Source organism: Equus przewalskii, chromosome 19 (genome assembly GCF_037783145.1).
Source record: "Equus przewalskii isolate Varuska chromosome 19, EquPr2, whole genome shotgun sequence".
NCBI lineage: Eukaryota > Metazoa > Chordata > Mammalia > Perissodactyla > Equidae > Equus > Equus przewalskii.
This window is the reverse complement of record NC_091849.1, coordinates 61,538,120-61,551,425: the sequence shown is the minus strand read 5'-3', so window position 1 is coordinate 61,551,425 and position 13,306 is coordinate 61,538,120. Positions and strand designations below refer to the sequence as shown.

The following is a 13,306-nucleotide window of genomic DNA, read 5'->3' as shown; positions in this document are numbered from 1 at the left end:
CACCTCAGAGTGGGCCTCTGAACTAAGGGCAATGAGAGGCAAGTTTAGCTGAAGAGTCTCTACGTTCCGTGAACACACATCCATCAGCGTTCTGGCACGTGCATGCTACAACTCCATGGTAGGGTATTTACAATGGTGCACAGAACAGTGCTGGTCCCAGTCCTGGTGGAGCTTGCAGTTTGGGGAAGAATGAAAAAAATAAATAAACAGCAGGTAAATATCTTACAAATTGTACTAGATGGAAGAGGAACTAGCAATGTACAATAAGAGAGACTATTGGGAACTGTAGTGGGGAGTGAGCACTGCTTCGGACAGCATAATGTTAATAAGGCTTCCCCTGGGAAGACGTGATATTTGACAGCAGACATGAAATCGGAGAAGCTGGCAGTCAGAGGAAAGAGCAGCCAGGTAGAAGGAACAGCCTTCGTGAAGATCTTTTTTTTTTTTTTTTTTTAAAGATTTTATTTTTTTCCTTTTTCTCCCCAAAGCCCCCCGGTACATAGTTATATATTCTTCGTTGTGGGTCCTTCTAGTTGTGGCATGTGGGACGCCGCCTCAGCGTGGTTTGATGAGCAGTATCATGTCCGCGCCCAGGATTCGAACCAACGAAACACTGGGCCGCCTACAGTGGAGCGCGCGAACTTAACCGCTCGGCCACGGGGCCAGCCCCCTTCGTGAAGATCTTAAGGAAGGAAAGAGCTTAGTGCGTCTGAGAAGTTAAAGAAGGCCAGTGTGGCTGGAACACAAGGCGAGGAGAAGAGCCGTGACAGATGGGACTGGGCCCCATCACGCAGTCTCTAGGCCATATTAAATTACTTTATTTTTTTCTAAGTGAATGGGAAGTCATTGGAGGGTTTTTAATAAGAGTGTGGAGTGGCCAGGTTTACATTTTCACAAGACTGTTCTGGCTATTGTACTGAAAATGGATGGAGCAAGGTAGGCAGGTTTTTTTTTTTTTTTTTTTTTTTAAAGATTTTATTTTTTCCCTTTTTCTCCCCAAAGCCCCCCGGTACATAGTTGTATATTCTTTGTTGTGGGTCCTTCTAGTTGTGGTATGTGGGACGCTGCCTCAGCGTGGTTTGATGAGCAGTGCCATGTCCGCGCCCAGGATTCGAACCAACGAAACACTGGGCCGCCTGCAGCGGAGCGCGCGAACTTAACCACTCGGCCACGGGGCCAGCCCCAAGGTAGGCAGGTTTTTAATATGTGTTGCAATAATTTAGGTAAGAGGTGACAGTGGATTTCATCATAGCGGTGGCAGTCAAGAAGAAGAGAAGTGAATGGAATCAAAATGTTTTTGTAGTAGAGTTGAAAGGACTTGAAGGAAGATTAGATATGAGTGATGAGCAAGAAGGAGGAATCAAAAACAATCCTCAGGTTTGAGCAACTGGGTGAATGCTGACACCATCTACGGGGATTTGGGAGACATGGGGAAAAAGTTGGGGGTTGAGAATTAGAGGCACTATTTAGATACGTGGAATGTGAGAAGTCTGTAAGACGTCCCATGGGAGATACCAAATAGCTGCTTAACATGTGAGTCTGTGGTTCAGAGAAGTCGGAATTACAGATGAACATTTGCAAGTTATCAACATATACATGGCGTATGAAATATTTATGTAGACGTTCATAGTATAGGGTAAGCCTATTCTGTGGGTGTGAAATAGCCAGGAGACGAAAGCAAATGTATTTTACTATAAAGTTCAATTTGCCATCTTTGTCATCTCAGCTCACGTAAACTTTAGATTTTACTTGGGAATGGGCTCTAGTACCTGGTCCAAATTCACTTAAACAGAGTGTTATGGAAATTTCAGGATGGGTTTGAAGACAGCTGGCTTAATGGGTTTTGAAGGTTATGTTCTGCCAGGGAAAGGTGAGAGAATCCACTTAGGACTCCCCAGAGCAACAGCCCAGCCCTGGTCAGTTTCTGACCTTGCCTCTGCAGTCCGGCCCAAAGGATCTGTTTTCCATACCCCTTTCATGGATGGTGCGCGTGTCTGCATGAAGTCAGCAGTTAGGGTCACTGCATCACTCTTCTTGCCTTTTGGCTATTATAACAATCACAATTAGCATTTTTGAGAAATCCTTTACACTTTCAAATTGTTTTTAAAAATACTACCTTTCATTATTCCTCAGTACAGCCTTGTGTAAAAGGAAATGATTTTATGGAGGCAAGAAGGGAAGAGCGGGTAAATTGATGCCATTATGGCAGCTGTTGTTTATTCAAACCATCACTGAAATTGTTTGCTGGGTGAAATGTCTCAGGTGGTGAGCACACTGCATTTGCTTTTTAAAAAACAAGTGACAAAGGGGGCCAGCCCCATGGCGCAGAGGTTAAGCTCGCATGTTGTGCTTCAGCAGCCCCAGGGTTCGCCGGTTCAGATCCCAGCTGTGGACCTACCCACCGCTGGTCAAGCCATGCTGTGGCAGGTGTCCCACATATAAAGTAGAGGAAGATAGGTGTGGATGTTAGCTCAGGGCTAATCTTCTTCTTCAAAAAAACAAGTGACAAAGAATGACTTTATGGTCACAGGAAAGTTAACTTCAGTTAAGACTGAGACTGAATCCTAGATAGCTGAACTATGGTCTATATAACTATACAAATCTATAACTATGCATATAAGCCTTTCTATATATAAAGTTATATATAATATATAGAAACCTTTATAACTTTATGTATTATATATATAATTACATATAGCTTTATATATTATACATAATTTTATATGTAACTATATATATATAACTAAAGGCTTGTCTCTTTATCAAACTTGGAATGTCAACCAGTGTACATAAAATGTTTTGAAAAAATCCTTTAATCTTCTTCATCAGAACAGTTGGTATAATTTAGTATTTCTAGATGAGTTAGGATCACCACTGTAAACGTTCTCTATTGTGCTGCACTACGGTAACGTGGGCCCACCTCCCAGAAGCCGTGGAAGGTTTGTCTTCTGATCTCTCCACCAGAGGGCCACAGACAGCTGTATTCTCCCCTTTATCTGCTTCCAGTACTCCTTGCTCCCTGTTCCTGCCTGTCACTCTTCCTAACATCTCCTTCATTTACTCACAGGCGTACCTGGGAGATACTGCAGGTTCAGTTCCAGACCACCGCCATAAAGTGAATGTCGCAATAAAGTGAGTCACACGCATCTTTCGGTTTCTTACTGCGTATGAGAGTTATGTTCACCCTATAGTGTGATCTGTTGAGTGTGCAGTAGTACTATGTCCACCACAACAATGTACACGCCTTAATTTAAGAAGCTTTACTGCTAACCGTCATCTGAGCCTTCTGAGAGTCGTAACCTTTTTGCTGGCTGAGAGTCTTGCTCAATGTTGGTGGCTGCTGACTGGACACGGTGGTGCTTGCTGAAGGCTGGAGTGGCTGTGGCAATTTCTTAAAATAAGATAATGATGAAATTTCCTTCATTGATTGACTCTTCCTTTCATGAGCTATTTCTCTGTAGCATGTGATGCTGTTTGATAGCATTTTACCCACAGCAGAGCTTCTTTCAAAATTGGAGTCAATCCTCTCAAACACTGCCACTGCTTTATCAAGTAAGTTCATGTAATAGTCTAAATCCTTTGTTGTCATTTCAACAGTCTTCACAGCATCTTCACCGGGGCTGGATTCCATCTCAAGAAACCATTTTCTTTGCTCATCCATAAGAAGCAACTCCTCATCTGTTAAAGATTTATCATGAGATGGCAGCAATTCAGTCACATCTTCAGGCTCCACTTCTAATTCTAGTCCTCTTGCTATTTCCACCACATCTACAGTTACTTCCTCCGCTGAAGTCTTGAACCCCTCAAAGTCATCCCTGAGGGTTGGAATCAACTTCTTCCAAACTCCTGTTAATGGAGATATTTTGACCTCTTCCTGTGAATCACACACGTTCTTAATGGCACCTAGAATAGTGGATCCTTTCCAGAAGGGTTTCAATTTACTTTGCCCAGATCCGTTGGAGGAATTTATCTATGGCAGCTACAGCCTTAGGAAACGTATTTCTTAAATAACAAGATTTGAGAGTTGAAATTGCTCCTGGATCTATGAGCTGCAGAATGGATGTGTTAGCAGGCACAAAAACAATGTTAATCTCATTGGACATCCCCATCAGAGCTCTTGGGTGACCAGGTGCACTGTCAGTGAACAGTAATATCTTGAAAGGAACCTTTTTTCTGAGCAGTGGACTTAAAATAAGCAGTAAACCATGTTGTAAACAGATGTACTGTCAGCTAGGGTTTGTTGTTCCTGATGTAGAGCACAGGCAGAGTAGATTTAGTGTAATTCTTAAGACTCTAGGATTTTGGGAATGGTAAGTGAGCATTGGCTTCAACCTGAAGTCAATAGTTGCCTTAGCACCTAACAAAAGAGTCATCCTATACTTTGAAACTTTGAAGCCAGGCATTGACTTCTCCTCTCTAACTATGAAAGTCCTAGGTGGCATCTTCTTCCAATAGAAGGCTGTTTTGTCTACAGTGAAAATCTGTTGTTTCGTGTGGCCGTCTTCATTAATTATCTTAGCCAGATCTTCCGGAGAACTTACTGCAGCTTCTATATCAGCCCTTGCCGCTTCCCCTTGCACTTTTATGTTATAGAGACAGCTTCTCTCCTTAAACCTCATGAACCAACCTTTGCTAGGTTCAAACTTTTCTTCTGCATCTTCCTCACCTCTCTCAGCCTTCACAGAACTGAAGAAAGTTAGGGCCTTGCTCTGGATTAGGCTTTGGTTCAAGGGAATGTTGTGGCTGGTTTGATCTTCTATCCAGACCACTAAAATCCTCTCCATACCAGAATAAGGCTGTCTCACTTTCTCATCATTTGTGTGTTCACGGGAGTAGCACGTTTAATTTCCTTCAAGAACTTTTCCTTTTTGCATTCACAACTTGGCTATCTGTTTGGCACAAGGGGCCTGCCTAGCTTTCAGCCTATCTCAGCTTTCGACCTACATTCCTCACTAAGCTTAATCATTTGCAGCTTTGGACTTAAAATGAAAGACATTCGACTCTTCCTTTCACTTGAACACCTGGAGGCCATTAACTTGCCTAATTTCAGTATCGTTGTATCTCAGGGAATAGAGAGGGGGACAGAGATGGGGGAATGGCCAGGTGGTGGAGCTGTTAGAACACACACAACATTTGTTGCTTAGTTCACTCTCTTATATGGGTGTGGTTAGTGGCGTCCCGACACAATTACAGTAGTAACATCAAAGATCACTGGTCACAGGTCACCATAATAAATATAATAATAATGAAAAAATTTGAAATATTATAAGCATTACCCAATGTAACACAGACAAGAAGTGAGCAAATGCCGTTGGAAAAATGGCAACCATAGACTTGCTTAATGCAGGGTTGCCACAATCCTCCAATTTGTAAAAAACACAATACTATCTGCAAAGTGCAACAAAGCAAAGTGCAGTAAAATGAGATATGCTTGTTTTTCTCGTCAGTGTCATCAGACTAAGTCAATGCCTAAGGAACTCTATTGGGTAAAAACCCACAAATTTTAAGGACATGTAAATGTATTTTTGTTACTGTTTTGTTCATTTAGTTTTTAGTAAGCTCCTTAGCTCTGTTTAGAGCAGTGAGTTGTAATCAGATAATATAAAATCCACCTTATTGTTCACTTGTCTACCTAAAGAATGATTCCAGATTTATTGTATATACATTCTCATTTGGATTATCCTAATTATACCAAAACCCCAAGCTGATATAGCAATATAAAAAACTGTGTGGAATTAGTGAATTTCTTAGAGATACGGACACAGTTAATTTAAAGTTTTGCCATATGGATTTATTCCAGGAATGCAAATCTAATTTAATAGTTTTTGAAAAATCAATAAATAGAATTTACCACATTAATACATTAAAAGAAAAAATAATATGATCATCTCAATAGACGCAGGTAAATATTTCCTAAAATTCAATATAACTCCATGATGAAAATTCTCAGAAAACCAGAAATAAGGGACAACTTTCTAAATGTTATAAAGGTTATTTATAAAAACCCACAGCAGACAACATACTCAATGGTGAAATATTGAATGCTTTCCTCTGAGATTGGGATCAAAGCACAGATGTCCACTCTTAGGACTTCTATTTAACATTTGTATTAGAAGTGCAGTAAATCAAGAAAAAGAAAAAAGTATAATGATCAGAAAAGAAGAAGGAAAACTGTCATTATTCACAGTGACACAAATACATTCATAAAAAATCTAAAAAGCTATAAACAAAATACTAGACAGAATGAGGTTAGTAAGGTTGCTGGATATGAGGTCAATATACAGAAACAATCGTGTTCGTATTCACAAGAAATGATTAAAAATGAAATTAAAAGCAATCAGTTACAATAGCACTAAAAAATCATATAGATGGATATAAATCTAGTATAAGTACACCAAAAACTACAGAATATTGCTGAGAAATTAAAGAAGGCCAAATAGATGGAATGATTTACCGTGTTCACGGACTAAAAAATTTAATACTTTTCAATATTAAATTAAAAAAAATTTAATATTGGTAAAATGTCAATTCTCCATGAATTAATCTGTATATTCAAGTCAATCACACCGCAATCCTAACACTTTTTTTGCTTGAAATAGACAAGCTGATTCCTGTGAAGATATAAAGGACCGAGATTTAAAGCCTAAATTTGAAGGCAATCTTTCCAAAGAAGAACAAAACTGGAAATATACTAATACTAACATATTAGTTATCTATAACAGGGAAACTAACTAGTTACCTGTAGATAGCTACCATATCAAGACTTACAGTCGTTACTTTTCAGGGTATGTTGGCTGATAGGGGCCACAAGGATGTGGGAAACATTCTACATCTTTATCTGTGTGATAGTTACATGTCTATAGATATATTCAGAAATTAGCCAAGCTGAACATTTAAGATCTGTATATTTTAATGCATGTAAAATGTACCTTAACTAAAAATAGAATAAAATTGGTCATGGGGAGGCCTCTATAATCTGGTATATGCCTTCTGTTAAAGAGGAGCCCACAGACAAAATTACAACACACACAACGAAAATCCACCACCAGAAGAAGAATTAGCTCCCAAAGAACAGGAAATAATTGAGAAATATGAAAAGAATGTTAAAATAACTATGTTTAAAATTGAAAAGGTAGATCAAAGATTTGTCAAAGAGATAAATGAAGGCATAGAATACATAAAACAATGGCAAAATATTCTATGAATGTACCTATGAATTTATCTGTCTTTCTATCCATCATCTATCTACCTATCTATCTATCATTTATCTATAGTCTTCCTCCGTCCCTCTATTCCTCAAGATGTGTTTAAGTCTAAAACCTATGCTTTGTTCCCTTATCCCACTAAATTACTTCCGTAAACCCTTAAACAGATTAAACAATTTCAATTCTCATGTTATTGCTATTGAAGTATTTAGAATTAGATTTTAGTGAAAGAAAGAATTAGTAAATACAGATTAGAAAGTTGGATATTTGTTATTAAGTCTAAGAAAAGTGAATTTATTTTATATTCATATGTAAAATCCTTTCCATTTATTAATTATCATAAAATACAATGCTTATAAAATCAAAAGAAGCTATAAGTGCAAATATTCTTGCATGCATTATCTCTAAAGGTGTCTAGGTATTTGTCATGATGCAAACTAAAGAAACAATGGCCATTGAATATTTTAAAATAGAAATAGTTGAATCTGAAAATTATTAAATTAGCTTTTTTTAATCTTAAATCATAATCTTTTGGTGCAGGTTGACATTTACAAGTAGATTTTTTAATTGTGTCTATTTAAATGTAAATATTCATCTTTTTTCAGGGGAATAGACTAATAATATAAAGGATAAAATATACAAACATGGTCATTGCCACTTCTGATACATATACTCCAAAATATTTCATCGACTTTGGTATTCTAATGCAGTCTACATGGCCTGAACTGTACAAAGGAAGGTTGTACAATTACCACCTTTCAGTTGTTCTGAAGAACAGAAATAAAATGTTCACGAGATTCCAAGAGTTTATTGTTCTCAGACGAGCAGGCTGGATTCTGGGTCATAACAATCCGGTAACGTAGCTATAAAAATGAGTCAAGATGCAAATATTGGCCTTATTCCCAGAAGATAAATTACTTGAAAGGCTCAGCAGTGTAACAAACCAACAGTTCAAAGGACTTGTCAGGATACGTTCCCGTCTTAGGGCTTGGACAAACCATAAATTCACACTAGTGACTAGATTTTGCCTTTTGATTTCGTTTTGGAAATTGTTCTAAGGACGATTTATGGAGAATATTTAAGTCAGTTGAATTTTCTACATTGGTGATGGATTTTATGATCTGAAAATACAGAGTGTAGTTTAGTTGCTTTATTTTGTGTCCTGAAGAGGGTTATGTTGGGTAAAGCGGCTCTCAGATCCAGAAGTATAGTTAATTCCATGGAAGCGGACATCTACGCTCTTCTGTTTCTTCCTTGACGATTGTCTGTGATGGGTGGTAACTACTCAGCAAGGCAGACTGTGGCACATCACAGTGGAAACAGCCAGGATTCACCCAGGGAGACCTGGGAGGCAAGAGTTACCTAGGCTTAGATGCCTAGTTGCATATTTAGGGAGAGAAAAGATGTGTATTTTGGATTTGAGACTTGGGTTTTAGACGAAGAGAGTGATAACTTAGTCAGGAAACCCCTTCTATCCCCATCCCCCATATTATTCCATTACCCCTACAAACACATGCTTAACAATAATAATAATGACAGCTATTATTTATTGAGTATTGGAAACCCTTGCCTTAATCTATTTGATTAAAAGAAGTTAATCAATGAGGACTTGTTTAGTTTAAGGGGCTTTTCGCCTTTGTTTGGTTTTTGCATAATCTATACAACATGTTCATATGTATGCTGCAAATCCATGTAAGCGTCATGTCTTAAACAAATGTACAGTAGTTGTGTTACGCTGATGCACAGTGTAGATAATTTGGTCCTTTATGCTGCAATGTGGGCCCAGGGCAGTGTTAAGTTCTGTTTGAAACTGGTGTCATTTATTATGAGTTTTGTAATCTTGGGCCTATTACTTTCACCCCAGTTTCTTAACTTATGGAATGAAGGTAATAGTTGTGCTTACTTCACTGGGTTGTTGTGACACATTTAGTACAATGCATGACAAGCAATAATACACAATAATGGGCAATTGTTAAAATTCCTCTTCTTTTTAAAATTTTAGCTAGGTCTTATTTTCACCAAGAAGTTTCTGGAGGTAAAGGACTGTATTTATAGGGAAGTCTCTTGGTAAAATTCCCGATACTGAGCAGTGTACCTGAAGGCATCTGATAAATGCTGTTCCACTGCATGATTCTGAACGATCAGGTGAGAAAGACTCAGCATTTAGGAGCTTCCTGGTGCCACAGATCAATGGGCCAGTGGAACGTAAAGCAGTAATAAATTCAGAGATTTCTTGGGATAATTTAATAGCCTTTCAATAATTTGCTCACTGTGCTTTGATAATGGTGCTGTCTTGCCTTAACCACATTCACTCCTGACATCAAGTGGGGAAATTAAATTCCTGTGATTATCAACACCCTATTGCTTAACATCAAAAGCAATGCTCTGTGTTGGGTAGGAGTGGGTTTCTGATAATAAATCCGATCGCTTACAACAGGAAGGGGCTATCACTTTTAGGGGAACATGGAGATCCTCTATGGATCACAGGAAATGTCAGCAGCTATTCATAGATATTTTTATTCCTATGTTTCCTTTGCAAAATAGGCCCTCTGCAGATATATACACAATTTTGCACTTCTCGAACAAAAAAAAAAAGCAGAAGCCCAAATCATTGGATGGTATAGAAAGGAATGTCAGGATAATATATTCAACTTCAGCTCTGAAGAGATAGAAGACCTCCAGACTTCAATTTTGCGCCTCTTCTAATTGTTCTCTTTAGAATAAACATTGTGGTCCTGTTTAAACTCAGGCATCAAATTCTCTTTGGAGTTTTTGACCATCCCATTTACTCAGAATGCTAAAGCCTTACAATCAGGTCATCTGTAATTTACATGGGAAGTTGTATTTGCTTGTGACTTCTTTAACTGTGTAACTGGATAAGCTGGGATAATCCTTGTGTTTATTTAGTCTTGAGGCTTTCTGTTACTCCCCCTGCTCCAACTTTCTAAAATCAAGTGCCTGATATAGAGTTTAACTTTTAACTTCAAAATGAATTTAAAATCCTTTTGCTTTGATAATTTCATGATACACCCTTGAGATTATCGTGAAGAATGCTTCATTATGGCTAGAAAACATATATACACATATATTCATGTGATAAATCCATATAAAAGCAAAAAATGTATTTAAAGGCAAGTATTACATAGAAATATTAACCCCATGGAGTAGGAGAACAGAGAGCACTGATCTATTTGAGATAAAAATTGCACGTTATGGGAATTCTAGCCTTCTCTATTTCACACAGGGAGGAAGAGAAGAACCAGACTCTGCCGATATGGACTCTGTTCCCAACATTCACTTCACTCTTGGGCATCCTGGGAAGAGATAAGGAAGAGTGAATGGCATATTGGGATTTATAGTCTTTCACATTTTTCTTTCTCTTTTTCAATTCATTTTTCTTTCAATGTATTTTTGGAAGGTGGTAGAGGGCACATTTGAAACTCTGCATCGCTGATGCTGAATCCATGCTCTTTCCCTCTGATCGGTGTCCAAATAATCTCTATGTTTCTTAAATTTTTATGCGCATCTTCTACTTTCTCCTCCATTCTTTTCCTCCCATGTAGACTTTTTTTGTTGTTCTGCTACCATCATGCTTTAAAGAAGAATTTAAAAGGCAGTTTTATTATTACAAGTGTAGCAGAGCCTACTAATTGTCTATTCAAATGCCACTTTTCCTTACTTCTTTAGAAGGAAACTTAGGATTTACTCCAGGCAGCAATGTGTGTCTAGACAAAGTCGCCAGTTCCCAGCTTCCAGAGAGTGGTGGCAAGGAGGCATTGTTTGGTAGGGCTTCTGGGAGGCTTCTCAAAGGGGTCTGACTCCGTGGAAATGCCTACCTCGTTCATCCTTCTTCCTGCGGGAATGCGGATAGAATGGACCACGAGGTGACCCTGGGGAAGAAAGCCACGTGTGCTGGTGGGACAGAAAGGTGTGAGGAGCGTAGGTCACTGATATCTCTGGAGCTGCGGACTCCCTTCCTCTAACCCTCTGTTAGGTGAGGGAAATAAATCCTTGTCTTGCTTAGGCCATGTATTTGGATTTTCTATGACATGCAGCCAAATCAAACCCTATGTACACATATATACAGGACTGTTTTTGGCTGCATATCATAGAAAATCCAAACACATTTCATATTTTTAAAAATATCTGTAGTAGATAAAATGTGTAAATATATACATATGTGTGTATATGTGTATATATACATATGCGTACATAAATATTCACTGTAGACATTTTTAAAAATATTAAAAAGTATAGAAAATTAAATAGTATCTACTTATAACACCATTATTAGAGATATGCTTTGTTAAAAATGTTTTCTTCCATTCTCATTAAAAAAAATTTTTTTTCTGCAAAATTGAGATCACCCTTTATACTCTTTTATACCCTGCCTTTTTTTCACTTACAATTATATCGTGAACATTTTCCCATATCATTAAATATTCTTCCAGAAACTGATTTTAATAATCACATAGTTGTCCATCTTTTGGATCCACTACAATTGATTTATCTAACCCCCAATTTTTGGATATTTAAATTGTCTTCATCTTCTTACTAGACTAATTTTTTAACCAATTTTTTGTCCATCTGTGATTATTTCTTTAGAATAAATTTATAGAAACTACATTGTTGACCATAGTTTAAAATGGCACAAACATTTCTAAAATTCTTGGTAGATTTTGTCAAATGGACTTCCAAAAAAGACATTCACTTCATCACTGACACAGACCGTTGCCATTTAAAGTATATTGTGTAATTCGATTGATAAAAAGTGGTCTCTCTTTCTTAAGAAGTTGTGCTTATTTGATTACTAATAAATCTTTTTAATATATTTCTTGGAAATTGTCACTTTTTCTTATCAGTTTATAAAAGCACATTGTAGATTAAGGATATTGGCATTTTGGTTTCAATTTTCATCATGTTGCCAGCACAGTGCTGGCTCCTACTAAGTGTTCAACAAGTGTTTCTTGATTGTTGGCATTTTTCTTTTAATATTTTAATATTTAATGATAGGAAAGGGATACGTTTTGCTTTGTGGCATAAGATAAAGAAGGAGAGGTGCCATGTTTTGGATAAGTTGTCTTGGGGTGTTGGCAGAGCATGTAGGTGGAGCTGTCCACTGTACATCTCCAGAGAGGGGTGTGGGCACTCATTATGGCATATGAAGGAAATATTAAAACTTCTGTTTGTATTTATTTCTAATTTTTTTAAAAAGGAATTAAGCTATACTGTGTCACCTCTGGATGGGCACTGGCTGCCTCATGGGTCCCAGTGTTTTGGACCAGGATGTGTTATGTACAGTAGGCAAGATTTCCTACCCCAAGAGTTCAGTTCTGCACTGAGCTGCACCCTCACATGTCTAATCAGGGCCCTGCCACACAGTAATGGGACTGGATAAACGGATTCACAGAATTTATTATTGAGCTTTAACTAAATATACCTCAGGAAAGAGGCTTAAAATATTCATTTGGAGACTGTCATTTGAAATGATAGCCATAATATAAGTATGTGTGCACCCGAGGAGGTGTTGGAGCTGACACCCCTCTTAGTAGGAGCTTTTGCTCAGCCACATTCCAGGGTTAACAGCAGTGTCAACAGCTCAGGTCTGACGGGTTCACCAAGTATGTTCACAGTCATCCCCGTGCAAGTTTTATATTAACAGCAAGTGAGAAAATAACTGCCTTTTGTACTATAGAAAGCATTTATTGAAAATGGAGATTTAGAAAACTTTTCAGATTTCAGCAATAAGTGTGTCATTGATAAAGAGTCATAGGTATATACAAACACACACACATCTGTGCATATGCACATATATACACATGCACATACACACAGACACCACACACACACATTTAAGAAACTTGGAAACAGAATTTTCTAAACTGTTCAAAAATATTTCATTTTTTATTGGCTATTTGAACCCACTTGCTAAAAATATAAACAGACAACACTGTCTAATGATGAATGGTGTATGTCTGTGCCCAGGAACTAAATTGGGCTGAGCTGGAGCACACTGAACTTAACCACTAGGCCACCGGGGCTGGCCCTGAATATTTGCTTTTAATGGCTGCCACAGCCAATGAGGATGCCTCACATGGATT

At 37.9% G+C, this 13,306-nt stretch overlaps 1 long non-coding RNA gene across 1 annotated transcript in view; it reads left to right on the top strand.

The window, feature by feature from the left end:
* The first annotated feature begins 638 nt into the window (after positions 1 to 638).
* Positions 639 to 13,306, top strand: part of LOC139077377 (uncharacterized) — a 76,449-nt gene continuing 63,781 nt past the window's right edge. Inside the window, exons 1-2 of the long non-coding RNA XR_011529836.1 lie at positions 639 to 936; positions 3,068 to 3,132. This is a non-coding gene — a long non-coding RNA (uncharacterized lncRNA). The remainder of the gene's footprint in view (positions 937 to 3,067; positions 3,133 to 13,306) is intronic.